This window comes from Panicum virgatum, chromosome 7N (assembly GCF_016808335.1).
Source record: "Panicum virgatum strain AP13 chromosome 7N, P.virgatum_v5, whole genome shotgun sequence".
NCBI lineage: Eukaryota > Viridiplantae > Streptophyta > Magnoliopsida > Poales > Poaceae > Panicum > Panicum virgatum.
In genome coordinates this window covers 7,799,570-7,823,535 of record NC_053151.1, presented here as the reverse complement: position 1 = coordinate 7,823,535, position 23,966 = coordinate 7,799,570, and the positions used below count along the sequence as shown (strand labels likewise).

Below are 23,966 nucleotides of genomic sequence, written 5' to 3'. Positions count from 1 at the left end.
TTACTTCTGTTATTACTATTGTTACTACCTTTATTTTTAAAACATTTTATCCTCTGTTTCGTGTGATCCTGTGTTGTTTCATCACAGCCTAGCCTAACCTACTGGGATTAAAATGTCATGTCCTGCCCATCCAAAGTAGCAGTGCCAAACCAGGTTTCCTAAGGCTGGTTGGGTACTGTAGGGAAGGTCCGTTCTGTTAGAGATTAGGTTAGATTGGTTTGAGTTGCTATTTGTTTCCTTATTCGAGAGATAGGATCGTTAGAGGTCAAGTTGTGCCATGTATATATAGATGGGGTTTGTATCCGTTTTGATTAAGCAAGAAGAATATTAATCTATTAGGGTTAGGTCACTTATCCTCCCATTGTGGTGCGGCTGCTGGGCATCAGCGCGATGACCCCTGCTTGGGTATAGGTTCATCTAAAGTATGCCCATCCATAACTGTTAGTTATGAGCAGTTGATGGGTGATTAATCTATTTCTGGGAATATCCAAGACATAAAGATTAGTACTCGCATCTGCCGCCTTAAGATTGCTTGTGACTTGTGAGCCTTCAAATATTTGGTTGCTCTTTGCTTGCTTGTGTGCAAACAAATGTACATTGGAATATGGATCATCCTTCCCAGTGATGGTATGCTGATGTTGATGAAACTATCATTCCTTTAAACATTATTTCTCTGTCTTCCTAGCTCGACAGTAATAGTGGTATGATTTATGTAAGCACCAACTCCTTTGTCATCATGAAATTAAGCTTGGAAGCCCTCAAAAGACAACTGAGGTTACAGACCCTTACTCTACAGAGCTGTCTCTCCCTATGTCAGAAAACAAGACCAGGAACACAAGATCAAAACATAAGTGGCTGGAGGTAGAAACTCCTCGAGCGGTCAAGCCCCAGCTATAGACCACTGCCGCATTTCCTCATTAATGACCGAGATGACACTTGTCAAATTAGGGGTAACCCCATCGAAAACACAACGGTTGCGGTGGTTTCACAGAGATCAGGTTCCTAAAATGATATGGAGTTTAAACCTTTTCAAACTTGACCAGAAACCCTACAACTTGCATCAGCCCCTAGTCTTCAAAGAACAGATCATCTACTTGTGGGGCAACTGCATGTAAGTCAACTTCCTGCAGAATGTTGAGCCACATCTGACAGGGTGAAAACACATGAGACCAGCAAATGGTTAACTGTTTCCTCAGCCTGATTACACAGTGGACATACTTCAAGATGATAAGTCCTTTTCTTGCTAGGCGATCAGCTATCCAACATTTCTTATGTACGATTGTCCACATTAAGAATTTGCATTTGCCAGGTGCCCAGCTCATCCAAATTCTTTCCCAAGGATTGAAATGAGTACCCCCAATAAATAAAGCTTCATAAGCCGATTTTGTAGAGTACTTGCTAGAGGCAGAGAACTGCCAAATATGCATGTATCCTCTACTTCTGGTTGCAGTTCGACACTTGAGAGGAGTTCTCATAGGTTTAGATACTCGAACAGACTGTGAGTACCCCCCCTCCCTTATTTTAAAGATTTATCTCCTATCCTTGAGAGCATCATAAACTGTTCTTCTTGCTCTGGCAGCCAAGCAGGAGAGAAAGCAAGGAATGCAATTATATGCAATTCCCAATTCCTCTATTACTCTAATTGATGGTCCAATGTTATCATTCATCAAATTTCTCTATTACCCTGATTCGTGAGTCATTGTGATAACACTCCAAAAATATATGCTAGAAGCAGCACTCTTCCTGCCAGTGGAAATGGGTCAGTTACACCCTTACTGACTTTAAATGAAAGATTAACATCCTTCATATTCTATAACTGAATATCAGACCCTGTGTTGACATCTCTCTGTTACTTAAGACTCAGTCTATTATCAGCATAAACTGAATATATCCAGCAAGCCTTACAGAAAATTAGTGATGAAGCTTCTGGAATCTTTATAAGTGAAATAACTGTATAATGTATCATTTTAAGTTGGTCTCGTTCATGTCATAGGCAATACTGTTATATAGAGTTCTAGACTAGAAAACTCTGTAGACAGTCACGGAGTTAACTGGAATAATTGAGGAGAGGAATTCTAGCATTTGCACTTCTAGTACCTTGATTTTCGCAAAAACAAGGTCTTCGATTCTGTCATGGATGAGCTTATTGCGTCTCTTTGTGTGGACCTGTTAAGTGCGCACACACACACACACACACAAAAGTGTATATATGATGTATCTGATCCAACGAAGAGTATGTATGTGGAGTATGTGTTCATACTAGAATATATATGATGATATATATGTTGGGTATGTGACCATACACAGAGTATATGGACATACTTATTTATATACTAATACTAAGGTATAATCATAGTATATTTAAAAAATAGGTCTGCTTTTGAAATTTTTCATGTATATATCTTTAAAGTATCTTAGAATAAGTATACGAACATACTCAAAGTGGTAAATGAGTATGCAGACATACATATGATGATATACTGATAATGAGAGTAGCTACAAGCGAGTGTAGAAAAAACTCTATGAACTTAAGAAGTAGCTAGTAAGGTAAATATGTAAGTAAATAGGAAGACAAAAACTATGCTTACTTGCTCATACGCACTCCAGTTTCTCTCGCATGCTGAGAAGCTACTAGTCAGACCAAGGATTCTTGCAGCCAATTTCCTAATGTTTGGTGCACTTGTGCCATGATTAATCCACCACTTAGCTACACTAAATAACAAGACACACTAGAAGTTAGAAAATGGGTCAAAAAATGAAAAATAAGATTACAAATGAAGCTATTATCAGACCTGGATCAAAAATTTTGCTTCTCCATTGCTTTCTAGCAATTTATTTGCCAAATGATCCATCCCCATCCTGATATTGCTCAAGTTCAGTAATGATGTTGTCTTGAATATCTTCATTGCCAACCATCTTTGTGATGCAAGTTATTAGACCTTGCCTGAATGTTTCTAGTTCAATGTCCAGCTTGTTTGGATAGTAATAGTATGGGTTTAGTAGTAACCAGCTCTATGCAAAGAGTTCCTAAAATTTGCTATGGTCTTTTCCAAACCTCTCAGAGATGTCATTCTTTGCTTCCAAAAAACCCCACTCCTGGTACATCTCTGTCCATTCTCCTCAGCACATTAACCAGTGGCTCAAAAAATTTGGTAGCAGAGTCTATTCCTTTCCAAAATGTTTCAGACCTCATAACTTTGCTGGCTGCCAGGGATATATTTGATTCAATAAAAAAAAATCAAAGTTTATTTTTTCCACCAGCTGCAGGCTGCAGCTAGCGTCTACATCAAGTATGCACAGTAACAACCAACGCATCTTCAGTTTCATCAGAACGAAAAAGCATGGAATGGAAGCACAGACAGTCTCATCTCCTAATCCATGTATTCAATTACATCAGCATCTTATCAGATCACAGCAGATTAGAATACATCAGCATCTTATCAGATCAAGGCGACTTGCTGCAGCTCTGCTCTGGTGCACGGCCGCCCTTCGATCCCTCCAAGCGAGCGGGTGCAGAATCACTGGCTAGAATCCGGATGTTGATGTGAAAATACCTATCTACACTTTCAACTAGGTTCTTTTGGATATATTTAGGTTCCTCATGATAGGTTATTTTAACCATTAGATTTGTACTCATGGAAGGTTGTCATTCTTTTTCCAAGCACCCTAAAAGTCCTGATTTTTAAAATACAGTATTTCTGTACCGTCATTATGTTTTGATTTGTGAAATTGTACTTAGTGCTTGCCAACTTAGGCCTGATATGCATTATTATTATTATTATTGTATATTTTTAAAATTCTCAAATGTTCTTACTTGTTTGTAAATTTCAACCACATACAAGATTAGTTCTGTTTGAGTGGTAAACAAACATAAAAAAATATGTCAAAATTTAAGTTAACACTGTAATTTCGATTTTGCACAGGGCCCCCATATACCACAGGATCCCTGGATTCAGCGCGTGAACCTGCCTGATAATCATGATATAATTCACATCAAACATCAACATATTACATATGAAAGCACAGATAGACAGATATTGCCTTGCTCATATGTATTAAAGTTCACACGGTCTCAACATTATTATTACAATATTCCAAGCAATTAAACCAACTACCACATATAAGTAAGACAACCAGCCGAGTACTCAAGACATTATTATTCCTAGCAATTTATGAAGAGAAACCGACTACACAATTCGCCATACATAGAAACATCCACACTTATTATGAACATAGACGAGCATCGAAATTAAAGAATACGGTGACAAAAGGGACCTCAAGGTGCAACAAGCCACAGCAATACTGGCCTATGCTGCACTGGAGTGCACATACGGGATGGCTCTCAAATGCAGGTCCATTTTCTTGCTTACCCCCATCCCGTATTTCTCAGACATGTCCATCAACTCCGGGCTCACTCCATCAGGAAGCACCCAGTCAAAGTGGTACAGAAGGTTTGCCAATGCAATCTCCAAAGTGGACACGCCAAACGTTATCGCCGGGCATTGTCATTGACCCGACCCGAAGGGCGTGAACTCAAATTTTGTTCCATTGTAATCAAGATTGCTGTTCTCAAACCTCTCCGGGTTGAAACCTTCCGGGTCGTCATTCCAGTATCTTGGACCCCGAGAAATCGCAAATGCATTGACAAGTACCTTGGTTCCTTTGGGAATGTGGTAACCCAATAGTTCACAATCCTCTCTGGACTCACGAGGGACGAGTAGAGGATTAGGAGGATGCAACCTAAGAACCTCCTTGATGACCATTCGCATGTAGCTGAGTCCAACAAGATTTGTATCCTGCAAGCAAGAGGATTCTCAGAACTTTGGTGCTCATGGATAATGGATCTCCTCACCACCTCCAAATCCGCAGTGTTGGTGAATGGTGTTCCTGGCCCCTGGTTCAGCTGTAAGCGGGGGCTACGGCAAGGCGACCCACTGTCGCCAGACCTGTTCCTCATAATTGCCGATGTTCTCCAACAGCTGATCAAGCATTCCGGCGGTGTAAGGCACCCGATTGACACAAACCTTGCCTGCCCCATTCTCCAGTACGCCGATGATACCCTGCTGCTCCTCCCAGCAAACCGACTGGACCTTGAGAATCTGAAACACCTGCTGGACATGTTCTCCCTGGCAACAGGACTGGGCATCAACTATCACAAGAGTACGATTGTGCCTATGCATGTCAGTGAGACGGATGCTGCTGAACTCGCCAACATCATGGGATGCCAGTTGGGGGGCTTCCCCCAGACGTATTTGGGGCTCCCTCTATCCAGTGACAAACTCCGCCTTGCAGCCTTCGCGCCCGCCATCAGCAAGGTCGACAGATACCTGGCCGGGTGGCAAGCTTCCCTCTTGAACCCCATGGGGCGCGCCGTCCTCGTCAACTCAGTGCTTGACAGCCAGCTGATATACCTGATGTCCATGATGCTTCTGCCCCAGGGAGCACTCGACGCTTTTGACAAACGCAGACGAGCATTCTTGTGGGCCGGTGAGGGGCAAGTTCACGGCGCGCAATGCCTGGTCGCCTGGGAACGTGCCTGCCAACTCAAGGAGCAGGGCGGTCTCGGCCTCAAGAATATTGCCATTCAGAACAAAAGCATGCTTCTCAAGTTGCTCCACCGCCTGCACACCTCCGACGACTCCTCCTGGGCACGCTGGGTCCGTGGGAGAATTGACATGATCACAATGCATGGAGATATCTCCGGCCCCCACTGGCAAGAGCTGGAGAAACTGCTTCCTTTGTACAGGTCGGTGACTGTCTATGAAGTCAACAATGGAGATTCCACGTCCTTCTGGCTTGATAGGTGGCTGTCAGTTGGCCGCCTGGTTGACACCTTTCCGCTGCTCTATAGCCATGCCACTGATCCGGTGGTGTCTGTGGCTGAGGTCGTTGCTGAGGGCTTGGATCAGTTTCTGGTTCCACGCCTCACCTGGAGAGCCCGTGCCGAACTTGACAAAGTCAGTCAGCTCCTCGACATGGTGACCTTGCAACAGGCCGACGATCGCCGAACCTCACCGCTTGCTGCAGCAGACAACGTCCTCCGGGCTGGTCCTGTGTACCGCCTTGTCATGACAACTCTGGGTGCCCCTACCAGCCCCTTCTCCACTTTTGTCTGGGAAAACAAGACACCGCCGCGAGTTCAATTCTTCACCTGGCTCTTGGTGCAAGAACGAATTCAGTGCAGGGCCAACTTGGTGGTGAAAAATGTGATTGATTCAGCCACTTGTGCTCTCTGCCAATCCACGGATGAAGACTGCAATCACCTCCTCTTCTCCTGTCCTTTTGCAGCAAAAGTATGGCAAGACGTCGGCTTCCAGATCGACGAGGCTGAGGTCTCCACTCTATGGTCTATCCAGCGGCCGGGCGGGATACCGGCGAAACACTACCACACCCTGCTCCACCTCCTCTGCTGGCACATCTGGAAGCATAGGAACGATGTGGTGTTCAACAGTTTGCCTACCTCGCACGCTCGGCTGTGGCAGGCCTGCAAAGAAGACGCACGGCTGTGGAGCCAACGCTGGCCAGCTGTCGATCGTGTCATTGCTGATTCCTGGTGCTCACGGTTTCCCATTATATAAACCCTCTTGTAAATTTGGCCTTTCCCTCAAAAATTGCTGAAATTCCAGCTTTTGTAATAGCTTTGGCTGCCAAACAGCCCTTGAAATGAATATGAATCAGGTGGGGATGCTCTCCCCCCGTTGACCCTCAAAAAAAAAAAGTATTAGTGACGACACCCCGTGATCCACCTAGCATTTTTCGAACCTCCTGCTGTGCTCTCTGCATAGCCTCCGGCTTTTTCATGAGCTCCGACATAGCCCACTCCAAAGTGGATCCTATGGTTGTCGTGGCACCTCCGAAAATATCCTGGAAAGTAATTGTCAGGTTAAGTACGAGTTGACAAAGTAAAAGAGTAGAAATATATACATCATCTCAACAAGTGCAGGCAATTAAAAAAACTCATTGTACTTGCATTGTATTTAATAATTAAAATAAGAGTAAAGTTCGTTTGACCACTAAACTTATGGTCGAGTTTGAAAAACCCCCCTTGAACTAGAAAACCACTGTAGGAAACCACTTTGAAACGATCAAGGGAGTAATTTGTCCGATTTTGTAAAGTTAGAAGGCGTGGATGTCTAGTTTTCGAGTTCGGAAGTTTTTAAACTCGGCCACAAGTTTAGGGGGTCAAACAAATTTTACTAAAAAAAATACTTGCCTTACATCAATTTTTTTGATGGATTTTATTTTTGTTCTAGCTGTGCAATTGCCGCACGCTTATATATTAGTAATTTTCGAAAAGATAATAACCAGTAGTACCGCAGGTTCGAGAATAAATAAATAATACTCACAAACATGACGGTGCCTATAATCTCCGAGGTCAGAGGGAAAGCAAGTGAATCCTCCTCCTGCAGCCTCAGCAGCACGCCCAGCAGATCCTCTTGGTCGGGCCTGCAGGCCGCCGCCCCACCCGTCTTGGCAGCTCCGCGGCTCTCGATGGCGGTCGCAATGATCTGCTGGATGCGGCCATAGCTCCTCACTAGGCGGCGCTCGCCGGTGCTCAGCCACCGCACCAGCCTCGACGACGGGAACAAGTCCTCCGGGAAGAATCCCGACACGAGTTTGCTGACCTCGTCGTACTGGACGACGAAGTCGGATTTCTCGGCGCACTCGCCGCCGAAGATGGCCCTCGCTACGAGGTCCGGCGCGAGCGCCTTCACCTCCTCGCTGATGTTGACGACGCCACCGCTGGCGGCAGTGGCGGCGACGGACCGGAGGAGGCGGCCCACCTCCTCAGCCCTCAAGGACTCGATGCACTTCACCTGCGCAGCGCTCAGGAGCTCCATGACGACGATCTTCTTCATCTGGCGCCAGCGGTCGCCGTAGGGCGCGAAGCCGATGCCCTTCCCTCTGCAGCCGACGATGCCAATGGTGGCGCTGGTCGTCGGCCAGGAGCAGAAGGCGAGGTCGTGGGTCCTCATCACCAGCTCGGCGGCCTCGGCGCTGGAGACCATCAGGGTAGGAACCTCGCCGAGCCAGAGGAGCATCAGCGGGCCATGCCGGTGAGACAGCTCCGCCATGGTGCGGTGGCCGAGTGAAAGGATTGGGTGCTCAGTCTCAGAGGAGGGAGGTGGTGAATTAGGCACTAATAAAAACTTTGACCTATGGTTCTAACTAATTTGCACAAAACTTAAACTAAAACATGCTATCTAGATGTGCAACTAGGTTGTTCTAGTGTGAAACCCCTATCCCAAAAGAGTTTAGCAACATATAACTTTTTCTATCAAGAAACTATTCTATGAAAGTAAAGGCATACAAATTGCTAGTATGAAATGCAGAAACTTAATGAGCGGGATAGGAGATAGCAAACTCTTGACGCGGGTGTTTATTCCGTGGTTCGGTTAGCCACAAAGGCACACCTACATCCACGTTGTTGTAGCACTCACTAAGAGTATTGCTACTCGGCCACCAAGTCTCTTCCGTGAACACAACCACGGTCACCTTGGCCCCGGATTCCACTAAGGAGCTTCTCCACAAAGGATGGGGTCTCCACGTCCCCCACACAAAGATGTCGTCGCCGCTCCACACCAAGTCAGAGGGTCGATGACGTTGCCGGCAAGCTTCACGCTCCAAGGTGCCGGCGCACCAAGCTCTTGTTTGGTTCACTAGAGAACCACAGCACAAAGGCTCAAGGCCTTGCAATCTCACTCACTAAGAGCTATTCTAGCACTCACACTTTACAAGCTAGTGTTAAAAGCTAAGGATATGATCTTGATGCTCTTGTATGGCTTGAAGATGTTCTTGGGTGTGTGTGGGATGTTCAGCAACTCCAACAAGCTTCAAATGGCCGGGGTGAGGCATATATATAGGCCACCAAGTCTTGTAGCCGTTGCTCCAACGGTCAGCAGAAAATCTGCGTATCATCGGATGAACCGATGCCTCTGGAATGGGTAGCGTCGGTTCATCCGGTCACTCTAAGCAACTGAAGTAGCCGTTGGCTTCTCTGATATAGTTGCAGCGACTCCAGGGACCATCGGTTAAACCGATGCTTATGGCGTCGGTTCAACCGGTCTCTCATAGCAACTTGTTGGGCTCTTCTCTTCTGCTGACGTCAATGCACCGACGCAATACTCCGATGCACCGTCGGTTGAACCGGTGCTGAAGAAACTTCTCCTGGGCACTTGACATCGTCTCTGGTACACAGTACGCCCAATGCACCGATGCCCTTTCTTGGACCGTCGGTTCAACCGGTGCCTATAGGCTGACTTGGCTTCGATTCCCTTCTGCACCAAACATCATAGCGTCGGTTCTTCCGACAAGCGTCGGATGCACCGATGCTTAGGCATCGGTTCTTCTGTTGCTCTTGATCCGAAGAGCTTTCAGGGCGTTGCCCTGAGACCCGCGAGGGGCGGAACCCCTGTAGGGGCGGCCCTTCGGGCCTAGCTACGCCTATTTTCTCTTGTCTTTGTCATCACTTGAACCTAAACGCCTGAGAATGATCATCTTAACAATCATATTAGTCCCATTGATTGCGTTGTTATTCGATCACCAAAATCACTCGAAATTGCATAAATGGTGCCATGTTGGTTTCACCGAGGCCGCCCACGACGTGGTGGATGCTGCCGATGATCGGGAGGGTCCATGGCCCAGGCGGCAGTCGCTTCTTGGGATTGCTGCTTTTGGTGTCTCCAAGCTTATGAGACCAAACGAAGAGCAACACCACTGTGGCCAGAGAAACTGCACATAATGTTATTACTAAAAGCTCCATGGAACTCAAGTGATCGAGCACATGAATGAGGGGTATTACTAATCTACTACGCACTACCTAGATATATATAGCTATGGAACGTGTTGTAAAGCATGGCCAGATCGATATGATTTGCAAACATTTTATAGCACTCGTCTCAAACCGCGCACATTTATCAGGTGCTAGCTCCCGATCCCCCACGCACCAAAAAAACCGCGCTCGACTGGGAGAAATTAATAGAAGGCAACTTCATGGAAAGGCCTCTCCGTTTAGCGCTAGGTGAAGAACTCTCTGCACTTTCCATTTTTATCTAGTTGCATCAGACCGAAATGAAAAACAAACTCAACCCCCTCATCATCACGCCTGCCCGCGTAAGAAAAGAGCCCACTCCCTTCCTCACATGCATATATATCAATCTCAACTCTAAAAAATCAATTGTTCTTTAAGCATACATCCAAATCAAAATATGATTACATCATAATATTTGTCTCGATAGAGCTTCAGAATAACATCCTACTTGAGTATGTTTTGGGCAAAATGGTGAAGTTACTTTTTTTTAAAAAAAACAAATCTTAGTTTCTCTATTATATAAATTAGTCACAAGTTACTTCGTATTATATATACTATTGGCAAATTACTTCTTGTCATGAACCGTAAATTTACTTTTATTAGTAATTATTTTTTATTAGTAAATAACAAACTGATTCACTATATATAATATTAACTATTTTTTATTAGTAATTATGGAGTGCAAATTTACTTTTCTTAATGCAGTGCACAAGGTCTTCCCAAAACCTAAGTATACAGTATAATTGCATTGCGTACACGATCCTTGCGTGTCTCTTTATGCATGTAAGTGTTAAATCATAGTTAAACACTTTTTGGGAAGACCTTTTACATATGCCTTGCCTGCTACCTACTCCCTCCATACTCATAAAGAAAATTGTTTTGGACAGCTACACGGTCTCCAAAACTTAACTTTGACTTATTATTTTTATAAAAATATTTATCGCAAAGTGACATATTTATATTTTTATGAAATTATTTTTTCAAGATAAATCTATTCATATGGTTTTTGTATTTTAAAACTCAACAACTTAAAAGTTATTCATGATTTACATTCATAATGTTTGACCCAAACTTCCTCCAAAACGACTTTCTTTTTGAGTATGGAGTATGAAGGGAGTGCTCCTGTGACAATAGTTGTATCAGATAGCTGTATTCGGTACTGATGGCAGAATAAATACTAATGCCAAAGCTAACTTGCACTAAAAATGGTTAAGCACTAATGTGCATGCACACCTTGTCGGCCTCGTCTTTTGATGAGTATTAGGTGATACCCGCGCGTTGCTGCGAGAATTTTTTAAACAAAATTTTAAGTTGAAATTTAAAAATAGAAATAGTAATGTGATTGTATGGCAACATTCTTTTGCTAATGACATTATATATGAAAACATATTTATTTTGTTCAGAACGGCTCTTAAATGATTGATCCTCCGTATAGAATTTTTGTAGGGTGCTACCCGCAAAGACTAATAAATTGCATACGTGGATGCTATTAGTCATAGAAAATCAATGTAAGAAATAGATAGATGCTCTTAGTGGATGGTGACGCGGCGTCTGATATAGTGGATTTCTAGTGACGTGAATAGTTTGTATATTGAGAAAAATAGAGTTAATGACTCTTAGCGGGGTGCATCTCTCTCTCTATATATATATATTACATACATAGATTCGATGTCATTGGGGTTGCCATGATGGAAGAACGTGTCATACCCACTATTGCAAAGCGGATGCCTTCTGAGCGCGTCAGTGGATCTTATAAAAAGAACACCCTAGATAAATATCGTGTGTAGCGAGCGGAGAGGAAGGTCAGCGGGACTGAAGGACTACCCGCTGCCGCTGCGGTGAACGTTAAGAGTCACATGCTTTCTGTTTTTAGATGTTCAAGGTATAGCGGATGGCTCCTTTAAAAAAAAAAGAGGAAGGCTCTCCATTTAGGCTAATTTAGAGAGATCTCTTCAAATAGTTTATACGTTCTGTTTTAGCTGTTCAAGGGATAGCGGATGGCTCCTTTCCAAACAAAACAGGGCTCTCCATTTAGGCTTATTTAGAGCATTTTCAAGAGAGGAGGAAAACAGCTTGGTATCGCTATCTCTCTCGCTATACTAGAAAAAATAGCCATCCAACATGGTCGCCATCCGGCTCGGGATATCACTCACCTCCCTCGACATCTATGCCGAGCCGCCCCCGCTCGTCATTTCCTCCCGCGCGCTCCCTCCCTGTCCCTCATGTTCCCTCCCTCCCTCCCTCCCGCCATGGACGCAACCGTCGCCGGGAAGTAGGGTGTGGTGTTGGTGAGGGGGTGGAGGTCGACGTACATCTCCATCTCCATCGGCATCAACTCTAGCTCGTCGACCCTGCCGGCCTTTTCGGCGAGCTCCGTGGACGAGAATCAACCAGAAAAGGTTGAATTGGTGGCAGGGAAGGTCGATCGGCTGTGGCGCCCCTCCTTGGCGGCGGCGGAGCTCCGCTTACTGGCGGTGGCTTACGGGGCCGCACCCCGCCGTCCAGGAGAAGCGCGGCCATGGCGGACCTTCTCTGCACGGACTTGGGCGGAGCGGGGTTGGTGGCGCCGGGCGGAGCGGGCGGAGCTAGGCGGCGCGGGCGGAGCTAGGCGGCGCGGGACTGGCAGTGCTCGGCGGAGCTGGGTTGGCGCTAGACTAGCGGTGCTCGGCAGAGTTGGATGGTGCTAGGCGGGCGGGTGACTGGCAGCGAATAGTGGGGATGGGAAAGAAGATATTTAAAGAAGAGTCTAAACGGCCAGTTTGTTGGATAGTACAGTAATATAGAGAAGGAAGACTAGCTAAATGAATAGCTCATTGGTAATATGGAGAGTGGAATTTGGTTGTGTTTTGGAGATGCCCACAGAGAGACCTCTTCAAATAGTTTATATGTAATAATAAATATTTTGAGCTGATCTTGCTAGATTTCTTGTACTGTAGCAAACAATGCATCACTGTGAGTTTTCAATTGTGGAGTAGTGAGAGCATTTCCAGCAGATTTGGTAAAACTGGATACCTAAATTTGCTTTTAGTTATAGGAGAGAGAAGATTTAGGTTATGGTTTTGTGCTTCTCTCCAGCAGATTTGGTATATCTGGATACCAATAAAGCTTTCTCAAAATACTCTTATGCTGCAGGGAATTTTTCATAAAAAGTTCAAGATATAGAAAAACTATCAAAAATTATATGCTTTACTGAGGGCCTTTTTGCAAAACATCCCTTACACATAACAAAAATCCCCTTCTTCCTCCCTTCATGCCGGCCGCCTCCTCCTCCCCCCCGACCCATCCTCCTCCACCTCCTCTCCGGCAGTGTCCCGCCGCCTCCTCCCCTCCCAGCCCCTCCAATCTAGTGTCCCGCGCCTCCTCCACCTCCTTCTCCTCCCCCTCCTCCTCTCCTCTCCTCTACCGGGCCTCTCCTCCTCCCCTACCTCCTCCTCCTGCTCTCCGGCGTCCGGCGCCGCCTCCGACATCCCGCGCCGCCTCCTTCTCCCCTCCCGGCCCTTCCTCCTCCTACACCTCCTCGAACGCCAGATCCGCTCGAGGAAGAGCGGATCCAAGCCGAGAAGGGAGGCACCGGGGGAGCAAATCTGCGGATCTGCGCAGGGCCGCGGCGCCCAGTAGCCATGGCGGAGGTGTGGCGGGGCGGCGGCGCGGGGTGGAGGCGGGGCAGCGCGCGTGGCGAGGCTTGCGCCAGATGCGGCCGGCAGCCACAGCTCGAGCAGCGGCGAGGTGGGCCTCGTGGGAGTGGCGGCCGGCGGCCACAACTCGAGCAGCGGTTGCACAGGGAGGCAGCGGCGGGGAAAGGTCCGATCGGGAGCGGTTGGCCTCTCCCACCACACGCCTCCAGTTTTACCAATCCAGACTTTGGATTCGTATATTTGGGTCAAGTAGAGAGAAATTTAGGTAATTTTCTAAAAAATTTAGGGATAGGTATTCATATACCAAATCTGCTGGAGCTGTTTTTTGGTAGATTTTAGGTATCCTGGCAGTTTATAGGGATAGATATTCATTATAGCAAATCTACTGGAGATGCTCTGACGCTCCTTTTTGACGTGCACAATATGCCGTATGACAGTTCGTGATTGCACAGTGAGCACTTGATATTTAGGAACTGTAGGTTAAAAAAAATGGAAAGAGACACTACTACAGAAACGCTAATTTGTCCTGGTTGGGAAACTCTTGTTGTCCCGGTTTCCCAACCGGAAACGCTAGGCCGGGACAAAAGGGGGTCTGGCAACCGGGACAAAGTAACACCAACCGGGACAAAAAGGTGCTGCCAGCGCCACGTGGCTGGCGCACCCTTTTGTCCCGGTTGGTGTTACCAACCGGGACAAAAGGTCCCTTTTTTTTCCTATTTTACTTTTCTCAATTCTTTTTCTATTTCAATTATACTTTTGCATTTAAATTAAACTTATGTATTGGAATTTAGTGTGTATGATCTCCACTAATATATACATATATATAGTTACTTATATAATATTTGTCCTAGATAGTTTGCATATATAAATTAATTCACTTATATATATATGTATACACATATCTATACGTGTGAATTCCTTTACATATGAAAATGTCTAGGACCAATATTATATAAATATATATATATACACATATATATTATTGGAGTGCTTATATATAATACATACATACTCATAAATAGAAATATAAAACATACACACACATATATATTTACATAGGTATATTCGTTCTTAATTACATATATATGCGTATATTATCATATTTGCTGTGATTGTCAATGTGAGATTGTCCATCATAGTAGAATTCGCCTTTTGGATCGAGGACTTGCTCAACAATAAATCCGGACAATTGTTCTTGAATCGCCATAATCTTTTCCTCCGGTATGAGTTTATCGCGCATCTCCTCGACCTATGGAAAAAGGAGATAATTAATTTTGACTAATTAAAATACGAGTTCAAACACTAACAAGTTTTTTACTTACTTCCTCCTCCCAATCTGTCCAGGCCCTTGGAGGACCTACCAGACCATAGATGTTCTCGCATACATACTATGCGCATAAATTAGTGCCTTGTTCCTGCCTCATACACTTTAAGAGAGAAGAAATTATCAGGTATTTACATGAATATATAATAAAACTAATGAAACGTGCAACAAATCATCCAAGTGCGTACCGCAAAATCTGTCTTGATCTTCAATTCCTTGTCCAATTTGCCTAGATGATTTTTAGCGACTTGTTTCCAAACCCTGTGCATGATTAGAACAATTATTGTCAAGTAACAAAGTGATTCAAATTATCGGTCATGGACGGAGTAGTTGTAGAATTACTTTTTCATCATGTTAAGAAGATCTTCGTATTGTTCTGGATTTCTCCTCAATGAGTCCATAACCATGAGTAGGCTCTTCTTGGGAATTATGACAATTAGGACCCAGTGTTCACTGTAAGATTATAAGGAGGCAGTTCTTGGTAGTTAAGGTTTAAACAATTCGATTACAGAATAGAAAGAGTTAGACAGAAGGAATCACTCACGCAAAGTTGTAAGGAAATAATATCATTTGCTTGTTGTGATGAACGCTTATGTACTTGAACAAGTTTTGGAATATCTCATCGGAATTGTCGCGTAGAAGCCTCCAATTACAAGTAATTGGGTCGATGAAGCCGAGGTGATAGTATCCCTTTCTCCTATAAGTTTGTATCTCCATTCTACATGATACCGAATAAATCAAGGGATCAGTATGTTGAGATAATGCAAAACAATACGTAAGGAGAGTAAAATACTTACAGAACCCACAAGCCGACCATGGAGATGTCGAGGTCCTCCTGATGGAATAGTTGGTAAACTTCTTCCCAGTTTATCCATATAATGGCCTCCCCCGTAAGAAATCGTCATCTTTAATCTTTGCGCCCTACATGAAGATGCAATCGACCATCGCACGCATGTAGTGCTGGTGCAGCTTATACATTTGCGTTGGAAGCACAGACACTACTTCGGGGGGTACAAGAGATTTGCCCAGCTCATACGTCCATTTGATGACCACATCGGCCTTTGGAATATCTTCTCCCCTTGCAATCTGAGCCGCCGTCAGGTTTGATTCTTTCAAAAATGTAACAAAGTCTTATCGTTGCATCGTCTGTCCCACTACGAGAGGCTCTATTGATTGTTTTTTTTGGGCTCCGAGCTATGAAACATCGGACGACGATGACTTTGATTGTCTCTTCTTTTTCTCAGTAGTTTTGATAATTGTGCGGTCATAGTATGAAGGGGGATCTCTTGGAATGAATTTTCTCTTATTTGCTTCGCATATTCCCTTAAAAAATTTCAAATCTCCCGGATTTATCACTTTCTCGGGCTCCGGCTTCGGCTTCCGCTTCGGCTTGAAGTGCTCTTTAACTCTTTCTTGAGTTATCCGATCTAATTTTTCAAGGCTCATGTCCCAGGGTTTAATAGGAGCCTCCTTGGTTTTTTCTTCTTTTCCTTCTTCTTTGGAGGCTCCTTAGCCGGTGCAGCTACCTTTTTTGCCGGCGGCTGTTTCTGCTTCTTTGCCGGCGGCAGAGGGGGTGAACATGGAGGCGACGGTGACGCTTGAGTGTTCATCGGCGCGTGAGATGATGGTGATGGAGAATGTGCCGGTGAACCTTGCCGAGATAGTGCTGCCCTTGGGGAGTTTTGCGGAGATGACGGCCTAGGAAAGGCATATTGAGATGCCGGTCTTGGTGTTCGATCATCCGACTTTAGGACAATGTAGCGCTTATCCCATAGGATGTAGCCATGAATGGCTCCTGCTAGTGTCCTCTCTCCCCATCGCCTCCAGGAATATCAAGCTCGAGCGTCTCCCAACCCTGGCACACCTGCTCCACACCAACTCTTGTATATCCTGCCAGAATTTGCTGCCCGTGGTACACGTCGCCTGGTTGTTTTGGCATGGCGGTACCGTATGCAACAGTGAACATTAAGTTCTTAATGGTAGTCTGCAGGTCACAAGGTGTCCGCTGGGTGATCTCATCCACTGGAAATCGCTGCGGGGCCGTCGCTTCAACTGCGGCATGGATCCCCGTTGGCTCAACGGCGACGTCTGTGGAAGCGCAGCTGCTTTTTCGCTGAGACAGATGATCGGCTGCGACATTAGGCTCTGGAGGCACCGGTTGCGCTTGCTGTTGCTGGCTCATTGCTATGGCCACATGGCGTTGAACCTCTTCCTCTAGTCTTTGATCGTGTGACATGAGCCGTTCCTCTAGCCTTCGCAAGTGCTCCCTCTCATCATTTTTTCTTCTTTGCCAGCTTTTATATGATTCAATGTAATCCCTGAACCCATACTTTCATGGAACCACGCCTTTGCCTTTTGTGCGGCCCGGATGCTCTGGATTCCCAAGGGCGTAAGTCAGCTCGTCCCTCTCTCTATCCGGCTGGAATGTTCCCTTGGCCGCTGCTTGTATGGCCTCCTGTAGTCTCTGGGCTGCAAGCTGGATGTTTGGCCTATAGATGCAGGCCCCAGTCAATGGGTCCAAGCTTCCCCCGTGACCATAAAACCAGGTCCTTGACCTTTCAGGCCAATTCATGGTCGCAGGTTGGATGCCTCTGTCAAGCAGATCCTGCTCTATCTTCTCCCATTTAGGTATTGCAAGCTTGTAGCCTCCTTGGCCTGGAGTGTGATGGTACACTTTATTCGAGGCATTGTCTTTGGCCTTCTGCACCTTCTGAAGCCCAAGCTCTGAAGACTTGTATTGCACAAATGCATCCCAGTGACCCCTGAGCTTTTCGAGCTCGCCGGTAAACACGGGCGTGGTCCCGGTCTTGATATATTTCTTCGTCAAAATTTTCTTGAATGATTGCAGCTGTTCGGCCAACTTGCTCAGGGTCCAGCGCTTGCATATCTCTTCGGATTCAGCTAGAACCGTGAAGTTTTTCTTAAGCTCCCGCCAGCACCATTCTTTTTCTTTTTCGGGTACCGCATCTCGTTCCTCGCTTGGATTGGAAGCTTTCCATAGCATGAAGCTGATCGGAATATGGTTCCTGATAATACATCCGGATTGTCTTATGAATTTTTTGGCGGCAGCTTCTGGAGCGATCGGTTCGCCATTTGGACCAACTTCTGTTATAATGAACCGCCCTTCCAGTTTTTTTTGTCGGGCCTCACTTTGTCTTTTTCTGCTGCGACGATGATCCAGACGGCTATGAAAAAAACATTCATAGTATTCATATAGATTCAGATGAAAATATGATTTTCAATACAAGTAAGTATAGTTGTGATATGTACATTAGCACTTTGTTCACCAGCAGCGTCATCCTGAATAGATGGTGGCTCAATTCCATCACCGGACATATTCAAATATATGTCGGTATTGTTGCCATCATTAGCTTGTTCAGGGGCATCTCCTTGACCTTCGGCAATCATATTCAACAGGAACTGTTCGTCTTCCGCGTCTGTGTGTCGCGAGTCCATCGTAACTAAAATATGAATACAAATAAAACCCTTAAGAAAATTCTCTAAATAATTCACATATTTAGATCGATAACGATCGGAAACGATTCGGTCGATATCGGTAACGATCGGAAACTATCGGAAACGATTCGGTCGGTATCAGTAACGATCGGAAACTATCAGAAACGATTCGGTCGGGATCGGTAACGATCGGAAACTATCGGAAACGATTGTGTGTTAGCGCGAGTTTGTGAGCTCGAGAAGTAATATAAATGACATAATTAAATAATAAATACATGATACATTAAAGTATTTGAATGACATAATTAAAGAATAAATACATGATAAATTGAACTCTTTGAATGACATAAAAAATAGTAAATACATGATAAATTAAAGTCTTTGAATGACATAATTAAATAATGAATACATCATAATAGAAATTCTCTCTAATTCTATATTTCTCTCTAAATTCTCTCTAATAATATATCCATAATTTGTCGCTAATAATATATCGAAAATTGAATTCTAATAATATATCCAAAATTGAATTCTAATAATATTTCCATAATTGAATTCTAATAATATATCTATAAATCAATTCTACTTAATATATAATAAATAAAATTTTCCAACTATTTTTCATGATTCTACTATTTTTCCAACTATTTTCTACAAACTCCTATTAATTTCCAACTATTTCTAACATAATAAAAAAAGCTGACGTCAGCACATAGTAGTGCTGACGTCAACAAAGGGCTTACGTCCTTGGGCGCCGGCCGGCGTCGGGTGGGCGAGCTGAGGCGGAGACCGAGGGGTGCATCGCGCCGGCGCTCGAGGTCGCGGAGGCACGGTGGCGGTCGAGGGCGGGGCGGGGGAGGTGGGGCGGCACGGCGGGTGTCGAGGTCGGGGCCAGCGAGCTCGGACTGGCGGCGGTGGAGGTCGCTCGAGGCGAGGGGCCGGCATGGGGCAGTCGACGTCGGGGCTGGCGGCGGGTGGAGGTCGAGGGCAGGATCTGGGACGACGGCGCGGGGCCGGCGAGCTCGGGCGGCACGCGCGGGGGGGGGGGGGGGGGAGGGCGAGGTCGGGGCCGGCACAGGGGCAGTGGTCGGCGATGACGGCGATCGGGGACGACGGTGTGATGGGGCGGCGAAGCTCGAGCGGCGCGTCCTCTAGCGGCAATGGATGGCGGCGCTCAGGGACGATGACGATGGCGAGAAGGTGGCGTCGGATCGAGCAGCGGGATGACGGCGCGCCAGCGGAAATCAAGAAAATCCCGATGTGACACCTCAGGTGTCAGTACTTTTAAATACAATCAATGTACCTTAGTTAAAGTTAAAAGAAAAATTTGAGAAATTAATTCAAAGAGAAAGGACCAAATAAAATACAAATCATACAAAAGAAATTAAAGGAAAAAGAGAAAGGAGTGAAAAACTACTCAAAATTTAATTCAAAAATGTGCACAAAATTTTTGTTGGCTCATGAGAGGTGTTTCAATTGACATGTGCTCAATTAAACTTCAGCCAAAATCAAGTCAAAAACTGAATAAAACTAAAGTCCTTTTGTGCAAATATGCAAATGTACCAATAGTTCAAAATGTGAGTTTCAAAAGAAAATTTGTATAACACGAAAGTTGTAGATCTTAAAAAGTTATGCAAAAGTGGTATTCAACACTTTTCCATCTGAGCCCTCCAAATAGGAGAAAATTTTTGTTTACCGAAAGGTCCCTGGAATTTCAGAAATCCTAAATAGGCCCTCACCTTCACCTCTCTCTCTCTCCCCGTGCTCTGTTTTCCCGCCGCCCGCCGTACGCCGCCGGTGGACTTCGTCCACCGCGCGCCCACGGCCAAATGGACCCGGGGAAACCGTTTAGCGCCACCTGGCCGCCCCTTGGCACCTCCTCGCGCGCACACGCGTCTCAAATACATTTTCACTCAAAGTGAACTGAATATGAGGCAACGAAGATGGCTGGAATTAATCAAAGATTATGACCTGGAGGTTCATTATCATCCGGGCAAGGCAAATGTTGTAGCCGATGCGCTCAGTCGCAAGGTTCACTGCAATTGCCTTTCAATGGAGTCATATAATGACACATTGTGTGCTGAAATGCAAAGGCTGAAATTGGAGATCATCCCTCAAGGTTCTTTGAATCATATTTCGGTGGAACCGACACTTCACGACAAGGTCATCATGGCACAATTACAGGACAAAAGTGTTGGTATCATCAAGCAGAAGGTAGTAGAAGGTGAAAATAAATATAAGTGTTTCCGAGTGGACCATAAAGGAATTTTGTGGTTCGAGGATCGCCTAGTCGTTCCCAAGAATCCTGAGCTGCGGAAACAAATCCTGGACGAAGCACATCTCTCTAAATTCTCTATTCATCCGGGTAGCACCAAGATGTACCAAGATCTAAAACAAAATTTTTGGTGGACCCGCATGAAGAGAGAGATTGCTAAATATGTCGCAGAGTGTGACACCTGTCAGAGAGTGAAAGCTAGTCACTTGAAGGTTGCTGGAACTCTCCAACCGCTACCAATTCCGTCCTGGAAATGGGAAGATATCAGCATGGATTTCATCGTGGGCTTACCAAATACTTCTCAGCACCATGATTCCATTTGGGTCATTGTTGATAGGCTCACAAAGACTGCTCATTTTATTCCAGTGCATACTGAATATCGAGCCAAGAAATATGCTGAAATCTATATTGATCGGATTGTCTGCCTACACGGTATACCCAAAAAAATTATATCGGATCGTGGTCCTCAGTTTGTGGCAAGGTTTTGGGAGCAACTCCAAGAGGCTCTCGGAACTAAATTAATTCGAACCTCAGCTTACCATCCACAGACTGACGGACAGACCGAAAGGGTAAATCAAATTCTTGAGGATATGCTTCGAGCATGTGTCATCCATTATGACAAGAACTGGGACAAATGTTTATCCTTGGCTGAGTTTTCTTACAACAACAGCTATCAGGCCAGTCTGAAGATGGCACCCTTCGAGGCCTTGTATGGTCGACGGTGTCGAACTCCTTTGAGTTGGTCCCAGACTGGAGAACGTCAAATCTTTGGACCTGAATTAGTGGTCGAGGCTGAAGAGAAAGTAAAAATAGTACAAGCAAATCTCCGAGCAGCCCAGTCTCGGCAAAAGAGTTATTTCGATAAAAGAAGGGATCCTTTGAAGTTCATGGTTGGTAACCACGTCTATTTACGAGTGTCCCCAACTCGAGGCGTTCAACATTTCGGAGTCAGGGGTAAGCTCGCACCTCGCTATGTCGGGCCATATGAAATCATTGAAGAATGTGGACCCGTGGCTTATCGTTTGCGACTTCCTTCACGACTTGCCGCCATCCATAATGTTTTCCACATATCCCAACTCAAGAAATGTGTTCGAGTTCCTACGGAAATCATTGATCAACAGGAAATTTTAGTGGAGCCCGATCTCTCATATACCGAATATCCACTCAGAATTCTGGACCAAAAAGAGAGAGGTACTCGTCGAAAGGTGGTAAAAATGTATAAAATTCAGTGGTCTCATCACACTGAAGAAGAAGCCACCTGGGAGACGGAGGATTATCTTAATCGACATTATCCGGGTTTCCTTAGCTCCACCTCAGGTATATCATTTTTCCCCACCTCGATTCAATCATCCAATCTCGGGACGAGATTCCTTTTAAGGGGGGTAGGTTGTGACACCTCAGGTGTCAGTACTTTTAAATACAATCAATGTACCTTAGTTAAAGTTAAAAGAAAATTTTGAGAAATTAATTCAAAGAGAAAGGACCAAATAAAATACAAATCATACAAAAGAAATTAAAGGAAAAAGAGAAAGGAGTGAAAAGCTACTCAAAATTTAATTCAAAAATGTGCACAAAATTTTTGTTGGCTCATGAGAGGTGTTTCAATTGACATGTGCTCAATTGAACTTCAGCCAAAATCAAGTCAAAAACTGAATAAAACTAAAGTCCTTTTGTGCAAATATGCAAATGTACCAATAGTTCAAAATGTGAGTTTCAAACGAAAATTTGCATAACACGAAAGTTGTAGATCTTGAAAAGTTATGCAAAAGTGGTATTCAACACTTTTCCATCTGAGCCCTCCAAATAGGAGAAAATTTTTGTTTACCGAAAGGTCCCTGGAATTTCAGAAATCCTAAATAGGCCCTCACCTTCACCTCTCTCTCTCTCCCCGTGCTCTGTTTTCCCGCCGCCCGCCGTACGCCGCCGGTGGACTTCGTCCACCGCGCGCCCACGGCCAAATGGACCCGGGGAAACCGTTTAGCGCCACCTGGCCGCCCCTTGGCACCTCCTCGCGCGCACACGCATCCCAGACCCCTTCCCGAGCTACCACGACACCCCCGGCCGGCGCAGCGCCGCTGCCTCCTCCGCCCGCTCGCCGTCGAGTCACCCAGGGCCAAATCGACCGCCCCCAGTCACTGCATTCCTCCCCCAGGAGCTCCTTGGCCTATAAAGACCCCCAGCACCCCACAGTCGCGCCCCTTCTCCCTCTTCTTCCTCCTCCCGCCGCTCCGCCATGGCCGCCGAGATCCAGCTCTCGCGGACCGGCTAGCCCAGCCCCACATTGCCCCCTCCGACCACCGCAACAGCTTTGCCACCTCCCAGTTACGCTCCACGCACGCGGAATCGAGCCCAAACCTCCTCCCGACGCCGTTCCCCTTTTGCGCCGCCGCCGGCGAGCTCAGGCTCACCGCGGACCGGCCGGCTCCGAAGAAGACCGAGCACGACAGCTACCCCAGAAGCTTCCTCGAGCCCACGCGGTGCTCGTGCGTGCCCTGTTCCCCTACCCCGAGCCCTCCTTCACCCCCAGCGCCGGCGAACCGAACAACCGACCCGCCATCAACGCCGACGAGCTTGAACCCGTGCACCAAACGCTCGAACGTCGACCAGGGTAGGTGTTCCTCGAACCTTTCTCTCCCACGCGCCTCCCCGTGGCAGCCCCGGTAAGCCCTGCACCGCAGAACACCACCGGCAAGATGCCACGGCGGAGAAGGCCGGCGAAGGACCCGGTTGTAAATACTTTTCTTTGTTCAAGGGTGTTTCTGCAAGTTTTTCAGTGTATACCAGTGAACTCCTAAAATGCGAAACAAATCACAGAAAAATCGGAAAAATGCAAACTCAACTGATCTGGATTCCTTGTAACAAGATCTACAAATTTTGTAACATTCACATTTGCAGAAACTCAACTGAATTTAATCTAAGGAAAAGATTAAGAAAACCACCTTATGCATGTTCATGAAGTTCTGCTCATCAAATGACCTTGATTTTTTTATATGTTATCACTAATGGAATTATAAAATCACAGTAAAAAGATGGAACCCAACCAAAACAGTTATCATATTGGAACAATCAAGATTCTCTAATCTGTTGTTAGCTTTCTAGATTTAATTCTGGAAAATATGCGCATGAACTTGCCCTGGAATTTTTACTGCGTGCATGTAAAACTAAAACACTATTAATACCTAAATATCAGATTTATTAGAGTTCATTTGCTATATACCATGATTTATGCTTGTTTAATCAACTTAATTCCTCATATATAGTTCTTATGCTCAGAAAAATCTATATTTATTTCTGGAGTCTCTTTTTAGCTCTGTGTTCCTGTAAAAAAAATTTGAGCTGCAGTTACTGAGTTTGGCTTTGTCGAATAATCATGCTTAGCATCTTAGGGCTAGATTTACTATTTTTGTTCTGAGTAATCTACAATGTTTCTGATCTTTATTTGTGGGCATGATCTTGTTTAGAGTA

General features: G+C 45.4%; 1 pseudogene; it reads right to left on the bottom strand.

Annotated features, from left to right (window-relative positions):
- Window positions 1-3,940: 3,940 nt before the first annotated feature.
- On the bottom strand, window positions 3,941-10,167 carry LOC120682086 (annotated as a pseudogene).
- Window positions 10,168-23,966: the final 13,799 nt, after the last annotated feature.